The sequence below is a fragment of the Echinops telfairi genome, unplaced genomic scaffold, assembly GCF_000313985.2.
Source record: "Echinops telfairi isolate 266 unplaced genomic scaffold, ASM31398v2 ScPeMD7_3;HRSCAF=10, whole genome shotgun sequence".
NCBI lineage: Eukaryota > Metazoa > Chordata > Mammalia > Afrosoricida > Tenrecidae > Echinops > Echinops telfairi.
Genome location: NW_022103899.1, coordinates 44996163 through 45005002, shown reverse-complemented (window position 1 = coordinate 45005002; position 8840 = coordinate 44996163). Strand labels below are relative to the sequence as shown.

Here is an 8840-nt window from a genome sequence, read left to right as displayed (position 1 = left end):
GGGGAAGAAAGGGGGAATCGATCACAATGATCAACATATAACCCCCTCCCAGGGGGACAGACAACAGAAAAGCGGGTTAAGGGAGGCATTGGTTAGTATAAGATATGAAAAAAGAAAAAAAATATGTGAAAAAAGAATAATAATTTATACATTATCAAGGGTTCGGGAGGGAGGGAGGGAAAAAATGAGGAGCTGAACTAGAAAGAAAATGTTTTGAACATGATGGTGGCAACAAATGTACAAATGTGCTTGACACAACAGATGTATGTGTGGATTATAAGAGCTGTATGAGCCCCCAATAAAATTATTTTTTAAAATAAATAAATTAAATTAAAGCAACATATCACACACATACACACACACACACACACACACATAAGGAACTTCTGCATGAGAGAAGAACTCCGGAATGTTTCCTGGGAGATAGAAAGTACCACTGCTTCTCTGGGTGGAACTGCAGTTTGGAATCTCAGTCTTATCAGGACTATGAATGAACACGGAAGTAGAAAATAACAGGTCTCTCCAAAGTCCTCAATATCTAAGCAGGGTTGGCCTGGGCTGAAGTCTAATCCCTGCCTCATCTCCTCTCTGGACCGTGGCTCTCATTTCTGGGGCAGAGGGAATCTGGGGTGGGTGGTGTCTTGGGCATGAGAGAAGAGGATTCCTTGTGTTCCTCTAGATCTAGAGCTTCATGATGATGTTCTGAAACACGGCTGGCCTGAGAATTGAGCCCACGTGCCTGCAATGTCTCTTCTGCAAGCTACATCTCGCCCTGTTGTTGAAAAGGGTTTTGTTCCTGCTGTACCGGACTCTTCCAACTCCAGGGCATGATCTTGCTCTCCCAATCTTGCTGCCATTGCTGAATCATGATTTTATACCCGGGTCCAAATGAGACGTGGCCATAAGATGGCTAGTTTCAACTTCGGGAGCCCCAGAATGTCAGCCCTGGACTTCCATTTATAGAGAAGAGAACTGAAGTCTGGAAAGATGAGCTGAACTGCCCGAGTCACCTATTGGTTACATGGCAGAGCTGGGACTAGAACTGAGGTCTCCAAAGGACCAGCTCAGGGATCGCTGTCAGACTCTTGCCCTTAGAAAGAGCCTTCTCTAGGGAGCATGTTGGGGCAAGGTTAGAATCAGTGAGGGTGCTGCAGCTTGGTCTCTCCCCTCCATCACTTTCTGTTCCCTCTCCTACTTCATAGCCTTTCTTTCTTTCTTCCCATCGTCTGTCCTTCCCTTCCCTGTGCCTGACCAACTCCTTCCTTCTCCTTTCTCCCTAGCTCACTCCTCTTTTGTTCCTCCCAGTCCCCTCTGCCTTGTTATTTGCTCACTGAAATGGTTTCTTTTTGCTCTCCTTTTCTTCGTATCTCTTCTGCCCATCACCACGTCCTGCCACGTCTCTTCCTTTTCTTCACTCATTCCCAACAGCGCCGATTCTCATCCCCTGTCAGGATCTTGAGATCCTTAGGCATGGAACTCACTAGCTCATTCCTCAACCTGCCCGGTGCCAAAAGAAATGGACTCAACAAACTGCCCAGAGAACACAAGTTGGGGCCCAGGTGGCCTGCGTTTTGTGTTGGGGATCTCCTCCGGTGACTGGAGGTAGGGTGGGCAGGATGGTCACTGCGATGAAGGTGCTGCGAGGAGGCAGAAGAAGGAAGTGTTGGGAGGAGAAACCCTGACAAAGAACAGCATGGAAACTGAGGGTAAGAGACAAAAAAAAACCTCACTGCCATCGAGTCGATTCCGACTCATAGCGACCCAATAGGGCAGGGCAGAACCGCCACTGTGAGTTTCCAAGGAAAACTCCTTATGGGAGTAGAAAGCTTCATCTTTCTTCCACAGAGCAGCTGGTGGCTTTGAACTGCTGACCTGTCGGTTAGCAACCTAACTCTTGAGCACGTATATGGACATCTTTGGGGATTTGGAGGCAGGATAGCATCTATAACACAAATGGAAATAAGATGGGAAGTGGTCCAGGGCTCTAGAACAAGAGCTGGTCCTCAATATCTGGGTGGCTTTATGATGACCCTAGTTGGCATGTCACCAGTGGCACCAAAGGCATTACAGCGGGATTTTGAGGCGCAGGCAGGAAGAGAATCACCTTATTTTCTTTCCCACAGGGTCATACCTGCCCTGTTTCTTAAGGAAGATGGGCAGCCTCCGGTCACAGCATGTAACCCTCAGGAAGTTAGCACTTGGAGGCTCTTTGATCACACCTATAACTCAGAGATTCCTGCTTTTTATCCATCTCCCCCAGAAGCATTTCTTAAAACAAAGATTCCTGAGCCCCACCCCATACCTACTGGGCCAGAATTCCCAAGGATGGGACCCAAAGTATGTGTTTTTAACAAGCACCCCTGATACAGAGGCAGCTGTGGGCAATCCCAAGTTCTCTCCCATTTCAGATCATGAAGTTGCAGTTCCAAGTCACCCAGTGAGTTCTTGGCCCGTCAGCGCGAGGCAGAGGTGTCTCTCTGGGCAAAGGGGCTCCGGCTCACTGAACAGATGGAAAACAAGGTCCAGAACTGAGCTCTGGCTTTTTCCGAGAGCGTGTCCTCACCCGGTCCCAGCCACCAGGGCTTTCTGCGCTCATGAACCAGGGCTTTCTGCTTTGCTTCCCTTATGGGGGTGGGGAGCTCACCTCTGACAGGGGACCAGGGAATAGCACCTCAGGGCCCTGGGTAGCAAGGAGCCCTCGAGGGACAGAAGTCATATCATCGAGAGGGGCTTCAGAAAGTTCCCGGCGAAATGGAATTTCAAGATGACCCCATTTACCCGGGAACTGTTTGAAGCCCCTTCCTATAAGGTCCAGGAGAAAGACGGGGCTTTCCACTCCGGGAAGAAACCCACAGGCAGTTCTACTCTGCCCCATAGGGTGGGCTCGGGACGGGCAGGGAGTTTGGTTTCCAATAAGGAAGTGACTTTCCCACCCAAGGGGAAAACCCTATGAATGGAAGAGGGAAGGAGCGCAGGGCGGCGGCAAGGGAATCAGGATGGACAAGCAAGCAATCGCAAGGCGGGGGCAGCTCTAAGCGGCGGCTCCAAGGGGGAGTCCGCGCCCTTACCGTGGGCAGGACGGGAGGATGGCGGAGCTCTGCGGTGCTCTCTGCGGTGGGCTAAGGCAGCCCAGCTGGGCTGCCAGGCTCCCTCCTCGTCTCCCCGGCAGCGCTGCTGCTCCCCGGGGCGCTTCTGCAGTTTGCTGCTGAGCCTGGCAGAGTTACAGCCCAGCCCGAGCGAGGGAGGGAAGGAGCTAGTTAGGTGGGGAGAGGTGAGAGCGCCGTCCTCCTCCAGCCCCTCCACCCCTTAGAGGCCCAGGACAATGGTCAGTGGTCAGTTCCAGGAGTGGAGGGGGAGGGGTGGGGCGAAAGAGGATTAAGGGGAGGGACTGGCGTCTGTCAGCCACTCCATCTCCTTGGGAGGGAGGAGCCAGCTGCCCTTGGTCTTGTGCTGCCAGCCCTCCCTGACCCCAGTCTTGGGTGGCTCTCCGTGTGAAACCCGAGCATGTCCGATGGAGCAAGCGGCTGGGCTCTGTGAATCACAGCTTTTCTTTCGGGTCTCTCTGTCTCTCTCTCTCTGTGGAATACACAGGCTGTCTCTGCCTTTATTTAATCCGGTTCCCTTCAACGGTGTCTATTGCCTGGGGGCTGCTCCCGTGTCTGGGCAGCTGGTCTGGCAGGGCACCCAGTCTAGCTCCGGGGCACCGGGAAAGGAAGAAAGGAGGGAGAGGGATGGCTTTGATTACAGAGGCGCCAGTCGGATCTATGTATAGTAGGCCCTTGGAGAATGGTGCCCACGTGGGAACATGAATGCATGGGAGGAGTCGTTTGTTCTTCTTTTAGGTTCATTCATTGCCTCTGTAAGCATCTGCGAGGCTCTCCAGTGCGGAGCACCCAGAGGGCGGCTTATAAATGTGGTGCGCTCAAGCAAACTCGCTGTGTGCGAGAACTGAGGCACCCAACACCGGGAAGATGCCCAACTGGCAAAGGAGAGCCATGTCCTCCTGACAAGCTGAGTAAATAAACAACTGAAATGGCAAGCAACACTGAGGACAAGAGACCAAATGAGCAGAGGGAAGAGAGGGGGTTGCCGAGGGGCTCCATCGTGACCCCTGTAATTGAGTGAGACGCAGGGGCCCAGGAGCCTTCAGTGATGTCCTGGAATCCTTGGATTCAGGGAGTCAGCAGCAGACAACCCAGCCCAAGCACATTCCCAAGCACTAAGCTGGGTCCTCTTGGGAAGGTTGTAAGGCAGGCCTTTCTGGACTAGCATATGACAAGAAGGCCGCTGAGGTCAGAGGGCACGGACTCTCTCTCTACTTGAACTTCTAAGGGATCCTTTTCCACTGAAATGTCTCTTAACCACAGGCGCAGAGGGAACTGACAGTATGGTGTGATTTTAAGTGTCCTGAAATCCAACTGCCTCTCATGGTTGCTCTAGATCACCCCAACTGTCCAATATTCAGCCATTAAGGCTGATGGATAGCTAAACCTCTCAGCTCATTAAAATTCAATCCTCTTAATCATGATCAGAAAAGTCAGTCGAGTGGTGACTCCGGGGAGGAGGGAGGAGTTTTGATGGCACGTTGCTGCCCCAATTGTCTCTAACCCAGGGCACTAGCGAGAGGCTTCACTTTCTAATGTATGAAGTCATCCATGTTCTTTAGGTAGTAGTCTGCACGTGTTATATTTGACCAAAGGGTTGCCATTTGTTTGCAGCTGGCAGTTTCTGAAACCTAGCTGACTTTCAGACTCGGTCCCTGGGTGGTTGACCCTACTCTCGGGGAGAGAGCTCTGATAGAGGAAGCAGAGATGCCGAAGAATGGCCTCCCATTTGTGCTTCTTGACCATCACTGCCTGCTTAGTTTTCCATGCTTTGCCTCACATTCCCTACATGGTATATGGTTCGCCTCTTTCTGCTTCACTATTTGGATAATTCAATGCTTCCCTGCTCAACTCCACTTCCATGGTGTGGATCCACTGTGGAGCCAAGTAAAATTGGCAATGTCTATCTTTTCTCCAGCTATCATAATACTGCCGATCAGTCCCACTGTGAGTTTTGTTTTCCCCATGCTGCGGTGTACTCCATGCCGAAGGCTGCAATCTTTGATCTTCATCAGTGCGTGCCTTGCATTCTGTTCGTTTTCAGCAAGCAAGGTCGTGTTGTCTGCTTATCGCAGGTTATTAATAAGCCTTCCACCAATCCGGATGCTGTATTCTTCTTCATCTCATCCAGCTTCTCTGATGATTTGCTCAGCATGCAGTTTGAGGAAGTATGGTGAGAGGGTATAACCCTGACACACACCTTTCCTGATTTTAAACATGCAGTATCTCTTTTGTTCCTCATGAACACAATTCTCATTCTTTGCAGAGTTATCCACAATTTGTTATGATCCATCCGTCTTATTGCTTTGATAGCATCAATAAAACACTGGTAAAAACCTTTGTTCCTCTGCTTTTAGCCAAGATCCATGTGTGACATCAGCAGTGATATCCCTCAATTCATGTCCCTCTTCTGTATCTGGCTCAAAGTTGTCAGTTCCCTATTGACGTACTGGGACAACTGATTGTGATGAATGATATAGTATTGCATTGGACAATCTGTTGTACAAGATCTCTCCTTTTAAAGTGTTAAAAAGCAAAGCTGTCCCCTTGAGGAATAAAGTGCACATGACTTAAGCTATAGTATTTTCAATACTATATGTTATATTTTACAAAAGGGTTGACATTTGTCAACCGAGTTAGACAATGAATAACGAAGATTGAAGAGTCAATGCCCTGGACTTCTGGTATTGGTAAAGAACATTGAATATACTGTGAATTGCCAGAAGAACAAATACATATGTCTTGGAAAAGTACAGTCAGAATGCCTCTTAGAAGTGAAAATGGTGAGGCTTTGTGTCATATACTTAGGATATATTAACAAGAAGGGCCAGTCCCTGGAGACAGACATCATCCTTGGCGATATAAGTTAGTGTACAAGAGGAAGACCCTTCATGAGATGGACTGACACCGTAGCTGCAATAGTGGGTTCAAACATAGCAGTGATTGTGAAGATGGTGCAGGAGCAGGACCGGGCAATGTTTCAGTCTGTTGGACAGAGTCACTAACATTTCCCAAGACCCTTCTCTCCTGGATATTCTATACGGGGTAGGTCTGATCACTTATCCGGGATTATCTGGGGAAGCCCAGATTTCAAATACTGTTTCGGTATTCCTGTAAATAAACCCGTACTCTCAGACCATGCGTTCTGATGTCTGATCGGTTACTTGGACCATAAGGTTCGTGCAACTCCAAAGGGTGTCGTATTAGAGGCTTGCCTGCTGCAGGGCTCTCACTGGACCCAGGGAAGGAGCAGAGAGATAGTGTCCAGGTACAGGAACTGCCCATCTCTTGGGTTCTTCTTATTTCCACAATTCTGGCCCTTCCCCCACTGTTTTCTATTATTAACAGATCCAGAAACCTGATCAGAGCAGCAATAGCAGAGGGACTTTCTGGGAACCATGCCCAGAAGCACTAAATGGTAATGAAGGTGCAGCTGGCAGGGAGGAAGTTCTCCTACTGCCCAGGCAAGCCCAGACTCTGGTGCTGATGCCCAGGGCAGATACCAATGCACCCCGGCATTCCGCTCCCAGATGCAGCCACACCATTCAGATTTCTGAAAGAAAGTCCACTGTCTTGGTAGTCAAAAAGGTAACTCAAAAGACCAAGTTCTATTTGGAAAATCACCCATATAACTGCCTTTACACGCCAGGATACGTGTCTTCCAAACACCAGAGACTAACTATACTAGTGTAGATCCAAAAGTATTTCTACAAAACCATACACCTGCATTAAAGAAAAATATAATCTTTGATGCAAGTGTCTATGAATTTGTAGAAATACTTTTGGATCTACACTAGTATATTGAGAATGATGATGGCAGCAAATGTACAAATGTGCTTAACACAATGGATGTGTGTTGTATGTGCAGATTATGAAAAAGTTGTATGAGCCCCCAACAAAATGATTTTTTTAAAATTATAAAAACATGAAGCTATTGCTTGACATTCCCCGCTTCCCAAAAAACATCCCACAAAGCACTGCCACTGAGGCGATGGTCACAGCCCTATAGGACTGACTGCCCCAGCAGAACCCTTCAAAGTCACTGTTTTTGACTGGACCTTCCTCCCCCTACCCCAAGGAACTCTAATAAAAGTAAATGAAGAGTGCTGGTAGTGTAGTGGCTACATGTTGGGCTGCTAACCACAAAATCAGCAGTTTGAAACTACCAGCTGCTCAGTGGGAGGAAGATGAGGCTTTCTACTCCCATAAAGAGTTGCAATCTCAGACACCCACAAAGGCAGTTCTACCCTGTCCTGCAGGGTCACCATGAGTGGGAATCGACTTGATGGCAGTCAGTTTGGTTTGGGTGAACAAAAGTAAGGCAAGTGTATTACTGAATTTGCTGCCATCCACTGATAGCATGTTTGAAGACAGTGCTTGGAATAAATCCGTGCACGCATGAGCAAGAATCCTGATAACTCTACTTTCGGACTTACCCCATATAGCCCCCATCCAGAAAATAAAAAAGCTTAGGGACTTCAAAGAAACATAAAACAAATCCAGAGAACAAAATGGTAGGTACATTTACACCGTAAGTTGGCGTCTTCTGTTGGCACAAAGCTTTCCGAAAGTCCTAGCTGCGCTATTTCTGAGTCATGTCTCCAGAAAGATGTTATTAAAAGGCTGACAGTAAGGGGAAGATGTCTGGGAGCGGATGGACTGCAATCGTGCTTATTCCAGATTGCCTCTGTTGTCTTGGCACTTTTGTGTTTCCATACAAATCTTGTGTGCCAGCTTGTCCATTTCCACAAAAATAAATCTGCTGGGATTTCACTTACAATTGGGCGAGCACCGGCATCCTTACAATCTTAAATTTTCCAATCCATCAAGATGATATATCCCTCTCTTTATCTAAGTCTTGAGAGGATCTCAAGAATGTTTCATATGTGCAATGGACAGGTTCTGTCCATCTTTTGATTTATCTATTTCTATTTTAAAATTATTTTGTTACTTAGAAACATAATGGATTTTTTTGGTGTGTGTATTGACTTTGTATTCTATCATCTTGTTAAATTCACTTAGTAACAAGCAAAGAATGAGTCTTACTTTATCCTTTTGTAATCTTTTGCCTTTTCCTTTCCTGGTTTATCATGCCGGCTTGGCGCCCTTATGATGGTGAATGGAGGTGTGCTACTTGGCATCCTTTCTCACTCTTCATCTCTAGATTTCAAAATTTAACATGGAGAGATTCACAGGTGTTTTGGTTGAATACCAAAAACAAAACAAAACTCATAGTGAGCCCCCGTGGGCTTCTGAGACTGTAATTATTTAAAGGAAGAGAAAGCCCTTTCTCCCAAAGAGCTGCTGGTGGTTTCAAAATGCCGACCATGCAGATTGCAGCACAATGCAGAACTAGTACACACTGGGGCTCCTACTAACCATGAGTAGGTGTTGACTTTTGTATTATTCTAATTCAAAAACCCAAAGGGACAGTTCTACTCTGTCATTTAGGGATGCTAAGAGTCAGAACTGATTTGATGGTTGGGAATTTGGTTTTGGTTGAGTAGCTATCTAAATGATGGTGATTTTTGTTATGCTGCAGTGATTGGTTTTCAAGTTTCAAATCAAGCTTGTATTTTTGTGATAAACCCAGATCAGTGCTGATGCATTATCATATTGATATATTGCTAGATTTGATTTACTGGTGTTTCTTTCTTTTTTTTTTTAACATTTTATTAGGGGCTCATACAACTGTTATCCCAATCCATACACACATCAATTGTGCAAAGCGCATTT

At 47.2% G+C, this 8840-nt stretch overlaps 1 protein-coding gene across 1 annotated transcript in view; it reads right to left on the bottom strand.

Moving 5' to 3' along the window:
* Positions 1-3457, bottom strand: part of PLCD4 (phospholipase C delta 4) — a 26272-nt gene extending 22815 nt beyond the window's left edge. Inside the window, exon 1 of the mRNA XM_045294096.1 lies at positions 3069-3457. The gene's annotated coding sequence lies outside the window, so the exon portion shown is untranslated. The remainder of the gene's footprint in view (positions 1-3068) is intronic.
* Positions 3458-8840: the final 5383 nt, after the last annotated feature.